Source organism: Otolemur garnettii, unplaced genomic scaffold (genome assembly GCF_000181295.1).
Source record: "Otolemur garnettii isolate 467f Iridium unplaced genomic scaffold, OtoGar3 scaffold00028, whole genome shotgun sequence".
In the NCBI taxonomy this organism is placed as follows: domain Eukaryota; kingdom Metazoa; phylum Chordata; class Mammalia; order Primates; family Galagidae; genus Otolemur; species Otolemur garnettii.
In genome coordinates this window covers 16,053,453-16,068,776 of record NW_003852423.1, presented here as the reverse complement: position 1 = coordinate 16,068,776, position 15,324 = coordinate 16,053,453, and the positions used below count along the sequence as shown (strand labels likewise).

At 36.6% G+C, this 15,324-nt stretch overlaps 1 pseudogene; it reads right to left on the bottom strand.

Moving 5' to 3' along the window:
• Positions 1-11,101: 11,101 nt before the first annotated feature.
• Positions 11,102-11,576, bottom strand: LOC100959017 (annotated as a pseudogene).
• Between the last annotated feature and the right edge of the window lie 3,748 nt (positions 11,577-15,324).

Here is a 15,324-nt window from a genome sequence, read left to right as displayed (position 1 = left end):
GTTTATCACAACTCAATTTACAACCATCCACATGTGGAAACAGTCTAAATGCCCACCAACCCAGGAATGAATTAACAAGCTATGGCATATGTATACCATGAAATACTATCCAGCCATTAAAAAAGGTGGAGACTTTACATTTTTTGTTAATCTGGATGGAGGTGGAACGCAATCTTCTTAATAAATCACCATAAGAATGGAGAAGCAAGAATCCAATGTACTCAATTCTGATATGAGAACAATTAATGACCTAGGACATGGTGGGGGTAGGTGAATGGGGGAGAGGAGAGAGGGAAAGAAAGAGGGATTGGGGAGTCATGGTGTGTGGCACACCTCTTGGGGGAAGAATACAATTATAAGAGTGACTTTACCTAACAAATGCAATCAGTGTAACTTGGTTCTATGTATCCTCAAGGAATCCCCAACTATAAAAAATAAAAATGTAACCTAAACATTTGTGCCCTCCTATTAAGATGAAATTAAAATTAAAAAGTAGAAAATACATAGTAGAGAATATCATAATCATCAAATTAATGTTCTCAGAGTTTGAAGCATGTGGAAATCTACTTCCATGTTAAGGCATTGGTTGTTCTCACTGAGATTGATTTCTTAGAGAAGTAGGCATTTTCATCTGATGCTTTACATGCAAAGAATCTTCAGTTTGCCTCCATAAAGAAATTAATAAAATAACAGAGTGGAAAATATTAAAGACCTTTTTTGTAATTTAAAGATCAAGTAGGAAATATTAAGTAAGATTATAAAAGAAATTTGAAATTATAAGACTTTATGTAATACATTTAAATAAGATCTTGTCCTATAAGCAAAGAATGAGTCATAATAATCATTTCATGGACTACAAAGAAAACCTTGATAATTTCTTCAAAGTCAAAAAGTATGCTGGTGTCATCTGATGTAATGCAATTAAACAAATGTTTTAATCATCTTGACAATTTAAAGTTGATCTTCTAAGTGAACAATGATGTAACAAAATGTCTTCAAGAAAATAACTTATACCGAGTGCCTGTGGCTCAAAGGAATAGGGCACTGGTCCCATATGCCAGAGGTGGCAGGTTCAAACCTGGTCCCGGACAAAAACTTCAAATAAAGAAAAAAAAAAGAAAAGAAAATAACTAATACCTTCTAATGTTGTTAAAATTAAAATTGAAAATAAAAATAAATGAGCTAAGTTTTTTAACTCAAGAAATTTAAATCTAACAACCAATTAAATTCAAGAAAACCAAAAAGAAATAATAACTAGCATAATGAATATTATACAATAGCAAAGAGAAACAAAAATAGAATTGATCTGGCCATAGAGGCTCATGCCTGTAGTCCCAGCTCCTCAGGAGGCTGAGGCAGGAGGATTGCATGAGCCTAGGATTTTGAGGCAGCAGTGAGCAGTAATGCATTTTGAGGTTTATTATATACAAGGACATGAGATATACAACAACTATTAACCAAAGGACAAAAAGAGTTAAGTGTAGATGTGGTAATACGACAACTATTAACCAAAGGACAAAAAGAGGTAAGTGTAGTAAGTTTTCTAAATTATACATGGAGCTGGCTCAGCACCTGTAGCTCAAGTGGCTAAGGCACCAGACACATACATCAGAGCTGGTGGGTATGAATCCAGCCTGGGCCTGTCAAATAACAATGACAACTGCAACCAAAAAATAGCTGGGCATTGTGGCAGGTGCCTGTAGTCCTAGTTACTTGGGAGGCTGAGGCAAGAGAATCGCTCAAGCCCAGGAGTTGGAGGTTGCTGTGAGCTGTGATACCACAGCACTCTACCCAGGGCGACAGCTTGAGGCTCTGTCTCAAAAATAAATAAATAAATAATAAATAAATAAATAAATAAATAAACTGTACATGGAGTAGTATTTAAAACAGATTGTAGTAAGTTAAAAATTCTTGTTGTAAACTCCAGAGCAACTACTAAAAAATAAAAAGAATAGCCAAACAGACAGTAAGGAGATAAAATGGAACATAAAAAACAATGAATATTTTTAAAGTAAGGATTATCAAAACATAGAAGAAATAGGGGTCAAATAGAAAACAAATAGCATCACTACAATAGTAAACTTAAACCCAATCTTATTGATAATTGCGTTGCATGTAATGGAGTAAATAATCAATTAAAGGACAAATGGTTGCCAATTTGGATACACATGAGAGATCCATATATGTGATATACATGAGATAAAAATTAAAAATAAAGATACAGGTTAAAAATAAAGAACAAAATATAAAATTATGTCACGCAAATACTAGTTAAAACTAAACTGAAGTTGTTATATTAATATCAGACAAAAAAGGCTACAAGAAAAAATTTGTTTCTGGAGAGAAAGTGAGACATTTCATAATGATAAAAGAATCCATTCATTAAGAAGACATAAAACGCTAAATGTTTATGTGCCTAATTACAGAACTTTGGCATGCATACTGGAAAAAACCAAAGGAGAAGTTGACAAATCTACAATTACATTTGGACATTTTCAACCCTCATCTCAAACATGTAGAAGAAATGTGGACAGTGCAAGAGTGGACACTCGACAGTAGTGTGCAAAAACAAGTGTCCCCACTCTGGTGTCAGAATCATTTCCCTTCCAAACTAGCAGACACATATCTTCATACATGTCTATGGCTGACTGTGTTACCTACCTGTGCAATTATATTGGCAGAACAATTACGTCTCCTCTTATCTTTGAGATCTGCACTTGGCATCCACAGTTTTAGATATAGCAAACCCATCCTCTACATGCCCTGTGGGATTTCCCCCTCCCCCATAGAATAATGAAACTGATATCCTTAAGAGACCTGACAACTCTGTCCTTACCTCAGATATAGTGTCTTCTTTCAAGAATGGGAATATACCCAGAAGGGAAGAGAGGAAAATTGGGGAAATATACTTCTAAGACATGATATCTACAGACTTTCCACAAAGGAAATGAGAAAAAACTTCCTGTAAAGCACTGTCATGAGATTAGGGAGTGGATAGAGGGACTTCAGCTCAGCTGGGACAGCAAGAAGCCCAAGGGCAATTTTGTGATTGAAAACACAGCTGGCATGTGCTCACCACTAAAAGCCTTTCCTGGAAAACTCCCAATGTTTTATTCAAATCTCTATCAAAGTGAAAAACAGTGGGACCTGAAACAAAGGACAGTTCTACCTGGAAAGCTGAGCTCTGAAAGAACACTGTGGCTGGGTTCCTAACATTGTGGCTGGGTTCCTAACATTTATTTGATTAGCTTGGGAGTTAAGTTTTGGGAAGGGAGCAAAAGGTGAAAGAATTATTAAGTAAATATACATTTGGATACTGAGGAAATCAATGCTTTTCCAAACATCTCAAAAGACTTCTTTTGTCTCAGTTTTTATGATGCATACAAATTGTAAGAAATCAGATACAGAATTATAAAATGGAAAGTTTAGACATCTCTACATATTCTTTTTAAAAAAGAGTTTGAGCTTTATTGTTAGGTGGCCTGAATATAAATTTCTTAATCACAAATCATCACAAGTTCAAGAAGTGGGAAAAAGAAGAAACAAGTAGAAATCTTCCATTTAGTATCAGTCTTTTTTTCTTAACAATCTTCTGGCATAAGGTCTTCTCAACCTTATATATTATAGAAACCAATTATAGAAAGCCATTAATTCAAAATCCATTAAAAACCATTTCCGATAAAGAAAGACTGAAGCTTAATTGAATTATCCAGCCCAGGGATACCAATACAACTGAAACCAAGACGGAAAATCTGAACTTGAAGATCTCACCTAGCCTGTGAGTTCCCAAAGCAAAGTTCTGATGAAAGTGACTGCCCTGGTCTTTATTTTAAGCCCGTGCTTGTACTTCCCTTTGATAACATTGAATTTTAGGTTTATTGGACTGAAAAACAGACCTTGAATTTTCTCCTCCTTAGAAATTTTTAACGAGGATATTTCCAACTCATTCATTTTATTTTAAGGATGGGGGTGGAAGAAAATGTATACTAATTCTGTTGCCTATTTAGTAGAGAATGAGTAGATGCTATTTACAGCAAAAGAAAATTAAGCAATTATATAAAATTACAAGCATGGTTGCTAAAGAAAAATGTAAACTCAAATAAGCAGAAAGAAATATAGGTATACCAAAACAGGAAAACTGCCTATTGAAGATGAAATAATAAAAGTAACAGTAAAAGCAAAGAAAGAGTGAAATAGGGCATGTAAGAAAATAACACTCTTAGATTGAATCACAGAGCTGAATGTGGACAGGACTTAAGCAGAATACCTAACTAAATGACTGTGAAAGGATAAAAATGACAGAATAGGCACAGACATAAGACGTAAATGCAGACAAAAAATGAAGAACAATCCAGGTCTTAATATCTCATAAACCTGAATTCAAATCAAAAGAATTAAATGACAAAAAGGGTGGCACTTCATAATAAAAGTATAATCAATAATAAAAATCCAACATTTATAAATATCCATGTACCATAGAACTTTGCATCAACCTTTATAAAAAACATAAGAAATAGGCAAAAACATATCATTATAGAGACTTTTAATCACCTTTTTCTGTCCATAACAGTTCAAATGGTTAAAAATATGTAAGGATATAAAAGTCTATATATGTATTACTTAATCCTATTAAACATACATTAAATGCAGGGTCAGAAAACAAAGAATCCATTGAATAGGCATAAAAACTGGCAATAGATTAGACCATAGATAAAACACCAATTCAGTCTCCAAAGTAGAAAAGTACTTAATCCTCCCTGATTACATAGTTTCCATAAAACTAGAAATTAAGTATGGAAATAGGGTCAAAATAAGGATCCCTAACACCTGGAAAGTAAAAGTTTTTCTTAAAAAGCTTCCTGTTAAAGAAAAGCTCAATTAAAAATTTAGAACAGGTCCACAAGACAGCCATAATGCCTGCATATAAGCAGAGGACAGCCAGATGGAAAGATAGAGAGAGATACCCTGAGAACCTTGTTCCAGATATAGCTATATCCAGTTGTGACTTGAGTGACAACAGCTCTGTTATATAAGCAAATAGAATTTCTTTTTCTTTTCTTTTCTTTTTTTTTTTTGAGATAGAGCCTCAAGCTATCCCCCTGGGTAGAGTGCTGTGGCATCACAGCTCACAGCAACCTCCAACTCCTGGGCTCAAGCGAGTCTCCTGCCTCAGCCTCCCAAGTAGCTGGGACAACAGGCGCCCACTGCAATACACAGCTATTTTTTGGTTGTAGCCATCATTGTTGTTTGGCAGGCCCAGACTGGATTTGAACCCGCCACCTTAGGTGTATGTGGCTGGCACCTTAGCCACTTGAGCCACAGGCGCTGAGCCAGCAAATAGAATTTCTATTTACAAGACAGTTAATTTGACTTTTCTGTCAAATTCAGAAATTCTGATAGTATGGTAGTTGTGTATTCATGTTATTATTTTTTTATTTTCTCATGATGTTCACACAGGCAATGATTAATAAATGCTCATTAACTTACTAAATACAGATGAAAAAATTCAAAACATTAAAACATTAATTGAAACACTCCAGTTAAAAGTTATAGGTACAGCTAAAACAATGCTCAGAGAAATATTTGCAATAATACATACTTATATCACTAAAATAGAAAGAATGAAAATATATAAATCTAGTTAGAAATATGAAGTCAAAGAAAATATAAAAATGTAAGGAAAGCTAAATACTAAATTTTAATTAAGTATAAAGAAGAAATGATACATTAGAAAACAAAGGAGCAGAACAAATAAATCCTAGTGCCAGTTGTGAGAACAATAAAAAATAAGGTATATTAAAAATATAAATTATAAAAAAAGATAATGGAGAAATAGTTTAAAATATGAAGAAAATTGAAATAATGATAAGAAACAACTATGCTTAACTTTATACAATAAATTTTGGAATGTAACCAAAAATGATACATTTCTAGGAAAACATAAACTTTAAAAATTGACACCAGAAGATATAGAAATTATTCTAAACAGGCAACAGTAGAAACAGTTGAAACTCAACAGTAGAAACTCAAAAAGTCATTAATGGGCTTTTTTAAGCAAAAAGCACAGGGTTAAAATAGTTTTATACAGAAATGTTATAAACCGTTAAAGAACAAATCATTCAAAGGCAGAAACACATCATTATAGTTAGAGACTTTATGCTATGCTATGTAAAATGTTCTAAAACAGAACATAAAAAGGAACAGATCATTTAATGCCATGTAAAATATTCTAATCCAGAACATAAAAAAATTCTAAATCCTAAAATTAAGCATGTGTACTCTTTCAAAAATTTTACAAAGATAAACACAATCGCAAATTAATCACAACATAAATATTAATGTAAAAAGTCAATAAGCATATTATTAGCAAGCTAATTCAGTAGTACTTTAAAGGAGTTAATAAAGAAAGAATATCTGGATAGAATTCCTGGAATGCAAGGATTAATATTAAGATGCCTATTAATAATCTAGGACACCGAAATATAAACTAAGACACCTAAAAATATTCACATTAAATTCTGAATCATAAATTCTGAAAATGTACTTGATAAAATTCAGCATCTTTTCTTGAATGATATTAACATCCATTGGTCTCTTAGTGTGGTGCCTCTACCATCACATTCAGAAATGTAGTTCTTACTGATCCACATTTCAGTATTTCAGTGCTATCATTGCAGTCTCCACCCTCAGTTGCTTGGTCTACTGCTATAACCTTTTCGCTGACTTTGTATATCTCTTGCCACTGGAATCCATTATTAAATATCAGAGTAATTTTATGAAATATAGATAAGATAACTTCTCAGCTTAATATTATTTAATATCTTTCTTGTGTACGTGGCACAAGATTCACACCCCTTAGCATTATCTTCACACCTTCCATGACCCTGCCCCTACCTGATTCCATGACCTTATTTTCTTCCTACTTCCCCACAATTCCCTGTGTTCCCACTCATGACAGATACTTACTTTTCCTGGAACAGTTCAAGATTATTTCTGCTCTTAAATCCTTTCTTCTGCTTCTTCCCAAAAGACTTTTCAGGAAGTATTTCTTTGTCATTTAAGTTTCTAACGAATGTGGGGGATTTTTTCTATAAAATTTCCCTAATTACTCTCAAGATGCTTTTTTTCTCTTGCCAAGAGTTCCCCTTTCTATTCCATGTTATTGCTTAACTTTTAATCTGTTTGAAATTATTCAAATTATTTGTTATTTTCTTTCTCCTCCAATTATAAGGGAAGCTCAGTATAGGTAGCCTCACTCCTTTTGCTGCCTGTAGTCAGAGCAATGGTGTCCTGCAAATATCAGAGCCAGGAGATGGGGTCTTAGAGGGTTTGGGACCAGGCAGTGTGCACTTAGGGCCTCTTCAGGAAGTGATTGCCTGTGCAAAGGACGTGAATAACATAGTTGTCAAACAATAGTCCAGATTTTTAAATTATAGTAATTAAAATGAGGTCTATTAAAAATGCTTTAAATAAATGCATATTCGGGAGGAATTACATTAGTAAATATTTTTAAAGATTTGTTTAACTATGAAGACTCAACACAGAAGCAACAAACAGTTAAAGAAAAATAATCTCTTTTTGTAGGTAATGCGTGATATATGACTGCACTATTCTTCCTGTTCATAAAAGCTATCTTTTCATTATTATTTTCAAAAAAAATTTATTTTGCTGTCTTAATATACAAATAATAACAAAAAAAGATAGGCAGAGGGAAACCACAACACTTAGAACTGAGGCAGCTCTGTATAAAAATTAAGATGGTATAAGGATGTGTGTAGCGGACCCCAAGAGTCAGATGACCTTTGAGCAAGATGATTTGCAGCTGAGGGGTGGACCCTTGGGCCATTCCTCCAAAGGTGCTCCTTATGGAAGAAGAGCCCAAGCCTTCCGCACACAGTCATTTGTTAATTACTTCCCCTCACCTGTGTTTTATGGTCTCAATAAAAGGCTAGTGCGGAGGTTGCTTGGGGCTATTCTGCAAAGAAGGGCTAGCCCTCCTTCTATAAGCTTGTACTTCTAATCCAGGTCATCCCTGGTTCCTTCCTGTGGTGATCGAGTCCAGGGCCATAGGGGCCTGAGGGGTTGCGACATTTTGGCATAGCAGGCAGGATATGGCAGGTTATAGCAGGACACAACAGGACACCAGGGATGTGGACCAAAGGGGAAAGTGACACTCGGAGGTAAAGTGAAGCCTTTGGTAGACAGTGGTAGGAAGTCCAAAGGGAAACTGCTCAGGGCAAGTGGGACCTTGCACGAAATAAGTGAGGTGTTTTTATCATTTGGGCCAGAATCAGGACCCACTGGTAAATGAAAGAAGTTAAAACAGTTACTTTAGTATTTTCGTTTCTAACTATTCTCAGAAAAACAGCATAATTCAATGCTATGCCATGGAAGCACTCTGCCAGCTTGGTTAGACCTGTGGTGCCTCAGTGTAAAACTGAGGAAATTAAACCAGACCAATGGATGATGATGGAAAATAATTAGATTAAGAGTTAAACCACCTTCGTGCTAGGGAGCTCCATTTGAAAAAAGAGTCTGAATCAATTAGCAAATATTCCGCTGGAAAAGCAGTTTAAAGCAGGAAAAACTCTGCTACCAAGGAACTGTGAAGTGTGGGACCACTGAGGGGCCATGAGTAACAGAGCCTTTGAGAGGAACTGTGAAGTGCGGGACCGTTAGTCCATGAGTAACAGTCTTTTGAGATCTGTGAAGGGTAGATTTAGGACCATGAGTAGCAAAACCTTTGGAATAGCAAGAGAAAAGTCCTTGCTTGCAAAGATTGCAGGGAAAGCATTATCTTTTGTTCCTCTATTAAGTAAATATCAAAGGAAAGTTCCTATAGTTAAAGAAATGGTAAATTCTCTCAGCTAAGATTTTTCTCAGTTTATTTTCTCAACTGAATAAGACTGTTGAGGGAAGTAACATTACAATCACGGTTTTTCCCTAGCAGCAGCTAATAGTTTAAATCTGTATTGGGGTTCTCATTTAAAAAGCCCATACCTGGAATTCTGAACTTTGACAATTACCATATTTTGCCTAGCAAGAAAAGGGCTAGATAACAGGAAGAACTGTCCTTACCACATTCAAAGTTACTTTATTTGTATATAAAATGGAGGGGAAAGGTAGCAGCCCATATAGCTTAATAGTCCTAAGTATATGCTCACTAGAGATCTTTTCACTCTCAATTTTCTGAATCTTAGCAACGATGAAAAGACAACTGCAGAACGCCATTGGACATCTCTCATTCATTCACCATCCTCTCCAATACAACAACCTATTTTTTATAGAAAACCTGACATGTCAGAGTGGAAGCCTGGTTATGTACCACACTGGGGTCGAGGCTTCACCCATATTATTACAGAAAATCAAGAGAAGCAGTGGTTACCAGCCCACTGGATTAAGCCTCAACATGAGCAGGAAACCTTGCCAGCACCCTAACAAATTTGTTTTCACTAACTTTTCTATTATTCACAGGACCATAGCCTAGGTGATTTCATAATAGAGAAACCATAGATCAATCTCATCTGTGGGAACTCTAGCTGCCTCTCCCATATCAATGTCCATTATCAGCAGGAAGTAGTTAAGAGTGGTCAGTGTCCTTTTCCCCTAAGAGGCAGTTGGAACTTCTATGCAGAGTGGGAAGATTGATACAGGATTTCATTATTTTGGGCTGTATATTAAGCCCCAGGCAAGCTTAGGATGCATCTTCTAAACCTTGGAAGGTTATGACAACGAAGACCTCAAACAGCAGGCTTTAAGGTAACGGTTATACTGATATCAGCCAAGGCAAGAGAATTTCACTTGTTGGATTTATATCTGTTTCATGTGATCTTTACTTAAGGTTATACTACTCTTTGGAAAGGGTCTGAGTTCAGTATAGCCCTTTCCCCACCTAACATAACTTTGGGTGGTGGCTAATACTTCCCATGAAGGCGTCATGGGTCCTATGGGTCAGCCTGTAGCACACAGTTGGGTGGTGATTAGCACAAAGGGGACAGGTTTTCCCCATGCCTAGTTTGGCTAAATTAGTTTCCTTTATAACCAGATTAGCTCTGTTGGTGTATTTTTGTTATACTTATATACCCTTTTGTTTCTTTTACTTAGCAGGAAGGAAAGCTCCTCAGTGAGGGGAACGGCTGAAATAACCAACAACAGATTCTCTCCCTTACCTATCCAGAAAAGTCTTTAATACACTAGATGGGGAAAATGTAGGGGATACCAAGAGTCAGACGACCTGACCTCTGAGCAAGATGATTTGCAGCTGAGGGGTGGAGCCTTGGGCCATTCGTCCACAGATGCTCCTTGTGGAAGAAGAGCCTGAGCCTTCAGCATGTAGTCATTTTTTAATTATTCCCCTCACTTGTGTTGTTCAGTCTCAATAAAACGCTAGTGCGGAGGTTGCTTGGGGCTACCCTGCAAAGAAGGGCCAGCCCGCCTCCTACAAGCTTATACATCGAATCCACAGCTAGCCCACCTCCTATAAACTTGTACTTCTAATCTATGTCATGCCTGTTTCCTTCCTGCGGTGATCGAGACCAGGCCATAGGGGCCTGAGGGGTTGTGACAGATGTGACTTCAAAGGAAATAACTAAAACTAAATTTCATGTTTGTAATAACGTATTAATACATATAAGATCAAAAATATTATCCCTTATATTTATAATAAACTATCAAACTTCTATTTCATGCATTTACTTTTATAAGTTTTCCCTGCTTAGTAGTATATGCTATACAAGTAAATATATACTGATATTTCACCATGAGAATTGTAGTTTTAATCTCAAACTAGTAATTTGCCTTTTTAGCCATACTTATATATATTTCATTTCTATCATAAGACACTTAACATGATACCTCTTTAATGGTACATTTTTGTCAGCACTTAACATTAAAAAGACCTTAGTCTTTAAATGAATCTTTCTCCTGCTGTGACACAATGGGTTTAACAATTTAAACACAATATGGTAACTACACTGTACTGTTTAAACTAATTCGTAGTGGAAGGAAAATGTTTTATTTTTAAAATAAAACCAAGATAAGACTGGACAATTACAAACAGTAAAATACTAGAAAACAGTGAATTAATAAATATGGCGATTTTTCAGCAGTAGCCATTCATTATTTTGCTTTTAGGAACATGGAAGAAATTAGGTTTTTTTGAGTTTCAAATATGCTGGTAAAGCTAGCTGTTTCTTAGCCTCTTCTATATCCCCTTCAATGCCTGAGACAAGAGACTCTAAAGAATCAAAGTTCTTTTCTGGTCTGAGATAGACAATGATGGCAATATTGAGACTTTCCCCATTGAAGTCGTCTTTGAAGATATGCACAGTCTGAGTTTCCAAGGACTTTTTTTGTATTCTTGCAGCCTGGGTTCCTCCCTGTGCCCTTCACCATCTTATGGCCTTCTTCACTCGCCTCACTGGCCCAGTTATAATAAAGGACAGTGGATATATCAGCTGGAAGATTATCTGCTACTTGTTCAGGAAAGTTAGCTGTAGGGATGCCCAGCTACTTGGAATGGAGACTTAAGCCCCATACCTCTTGACCCTGGCAGAGATATATGGCAAGTGCCTCATGATGCTGTTGGCTGGAATATGGGCAGCAGCTGAGTCTGCACACCCAGCAGAGCCACCAATGACTCACCACTGACCCAACAGAAGCTGCCCAGTAGCTCTCAGCTTGTCTCCCATCCTTTTATTATTTATGCACAAAAATTCAAAACAAAACATGTTTTCCCTGCTTACTTTCTTTTGCTCTTTCCTTCATATATTTTTTTGTCTCTTTACATAAACTGATTAGATTACCATCTTGTGAGAACAAGGCTGAGAGGCCATGGCTCTGAACCCTTAACTGTTCCATCAGCTCTGACGTGTGATAACATTTTTCTGAAGGAAGGCATTTCCATAAATGCAGTGGATTGTAAATGAGCCACTTACAGGACAGGGATATGTGTATATATATGCGTTTATGGTGGGTGTAAAAAACCATTGACTGTTCACTTCTTTTCCAATTTCCCTACTTCCCATGAAATTCCTCTGGGGTGTATTAAATGACAAAAATCACAGCAACTGCCATTTATTAAACTCTTCTGTTGAATGTGTGGTCTTTTATCAGTGCCACAACCCTGTGATGGAGAGGAGACACTGTAGTTAAATGATGGGCTCAAGGTTATAAGCTGACATCAATAAATAGGTAAAGGAGCATTACCTGGGTTAACCCCACAGCCATAGTGGCTGTGTACTGAGTTGCGAAGAAGCCTTAGCAAAGGAGCTGCCAGTGATATAAATATAGAGGCTTTTGGATATATCTCCTGCTCTTCAAAATACTTCTCTTACTCACTTGCAGATGCTTAGAATTTTTTAATAGACTTTATTTTTTAGAGCAGTCTTAGAGTCACATATAAATTGAGCAGAAACTACTGGGAGCATCTTAGTCCAGACTGCTATAATAAATTCCCATAGATCGGGTGACTTAGACAAACATTTATATCTCATAGTTGTGGAAGCTATTAAGTCCAAATTCAGGGTGTTGGCAGATACAGGCTCTGGTGAGGGTCTTCCTTCTGGTTTGCACACTGCTGTCCTCTCCTGTCCTCATGTGGCGGAAAGAGTGAGGGAGCTCTCTAGGGTCTCTCATTAATTCCATTCACATGGGTTCCACTCTCAGGACCTAATTACCTCCACAGATCTCACCTCTTAGTGCCGTCACATTGCGGGCTAAGAATTCAACATGTTAGGTGGACAAATTCTCAGTCCATCACAGAGAGTTCACACACATACCCTGATACCACATACACAGAGCTCTATCAATATCCCAAACCAGGTAGTGTCTGTAGCCCAGTGGGTACAGACCCTATATACCGAGGGTGGCAGGTTCAAACCTGGCCCTGGCCAAACCACAACAAAAAAATAGCCAGGCATTGTGGCAGGTACCTGTAGTTACAGCTACTGGGAGGCTGAGGCAAGAGAATCGACTAAGCCCAAGAACTGGAGGTTACTGTGAGCTGTGTGATGCCACGGCACTCTATTGAGGGTGATAAAGTAAGACTCTGTCTCTACAAAAAAAAAAAAAAAATCCCGGGGTGCATTTGTTATAATTGATGAACCTACTCTGACCATCATTATCACCCAAAGTATGTAATTTACATTACACTCACTCTTGGTGCTGTACATTCTGTGGGTTCTGACAAGTGTACACCTACATGTATCCAGGTCATGGTACCATGCAGAATAGTTTCATGCCCTAACAATCATCTGTGCTCTGTCTGTTTATCCCTTCGTTTTCTTTAACCTTCAGCAACCACTGATATTTTTACTGTCTTCACTTAATCTTTTCCAGAATGTTGTCTAGTTGGAATAGTAGTTTGTAGCCCTTTCAGACTGGCTTCTTCCCCTTAATGATAATGTGCATTTAAGGTTTTTCCATGTCTTTTCATGGCTTGATGACAGCTTATTTCTTTCTAGGGATGAATATTAGCCCATTATATGGATGTACAATAGTTTACTTATACAGTAACCTACTGAAGGACATTTTTATTGCTTCCAAGACTTGGAAATTAGGAATAAAGCTGCTATAAACATCTGTGTGCAGGTTTTTGTGTGGACACGTTTTCAACTAGGGAAATATCTCTTGCTCTTCAAAATACTTTCAATAGAAATTCAAAGTAAAACCTCCCTGAGTTATCACCTAATCCCAGTGAGAATAGCTCACAACACAAAGTCCTAAGTTGCAGATGCTGACCTGGGTGTGGAAAGACGAGAACACTTATACAATATTAGTGGGATTGCAAACTAATACAGTCTCTAGGGAAATAAGTATGGGGAATCCTCAAAGAGTTAAAAGCAGACCTCCCATTTTATCCCACAGTCCCATTACTAGGTATCTAACCCAAAGAAAAAATAATAATTTTACCACAAGGACATTTGTGCTTGAATGTTTATAGCTATTCAAGTCAAGTGCAAATGTCCTTATGGTCCAAGGACATTTACCATATATCCTTTTTATAAATATAAAAATGTTCATAGCAACTCAACTCAAAACAACCCAAGTGCCCATCAAGCTATGAATGGGTTAATAAACTGTGGTATATGTATACCATGGACTGTATATCATTTCATTCATAAAAAAGGTAGATACTTTATATCTTTTGTATTAACCTACATGGAGTTGAAGAACATTTTCCTTAGCAAAGGATCTCATGAATTGCAAAACAAGCATCCTGTGTACTCAATACCAATTTGAAACCAGTAGATGAAAAACTACAGGCCCATTTGAGAGGAAAAACACAGTTAAATTCAAGAAGAAAGGAGGGGGAAGGAGAAGGGCCTCAGTAAGCCCCTACATAATGGCACAATGTATATGATACACTTTCTGAGTGAAGAACTCCAATACAACTTGGACTTTTCCTAACAATGTAAATGATGTAGTCTAATCATATATTAATCTGAAATTAAAAAGAACACTTGCATTTGCTGATGCTTGTAATTTTTCTGAGGAATTACAGGTGTTTCAATTTTGAAGTAATTAATGAAGTAATCAACTTTGAAGTAATCAGTGCAAAGCTTCTGGCAGAGGTGGTGCTATGGATACACACTGGCATTAACACGATTACATCTATACCTTTTCTGAGAGCAGATGGTAGGAGAGCTGAGTATCTAAAATAATATTGCAAAAGAAGTTACCAGAAATTGAAAAAAAAAATTTTTTAAAAGTATACCACCTTGCATCACACAATTTTCCTCCTATGTAATCTTTAATTTGTTGCTGTGCCCAATTATATTTTTATCCCTCCTTTGTCCTATCCTTGTAACTCTGCCTCTAGATGCCTTCCTTAGCAACTGGACAATTCATAAACTTAACTTCTGGCTTCCAAATGATGCATCGAAGTTTTGTCTTTTGTTATCACAAAGATAGGGAATGCTCACAGCCATGTTCCACACCAACCCCAATCTCAGGACCCTTCTTTAACTTTAAAGGTAAAAAAAATCCTCCAAATCATTTAAACCCTTTTATTTTTAAAAAGAACAATGTAATTTATGTACTTGAAAAGACAAGACAGCGACACTTGATGCAAATACAATAGTGCTCACTAAATGCTACTTGCACACCTCTGTATTTCCTAGGTTCACTTACAGTTAAATTAAAGACACATACTGGTTCTATTCAATGGGCAATGAACCCATTAAGGGTAAGAGTGGAAAGGGATTCTCCAATTATTCCCCCTTATCTCTAGAAGAAGCCTGGAGGGCAAGGGTACAAATGGCTGGATATCCTATTTACTGAGACATTGCCCAGGAAGAGTTCCTGTGTGGGGGTGGAGGAGCT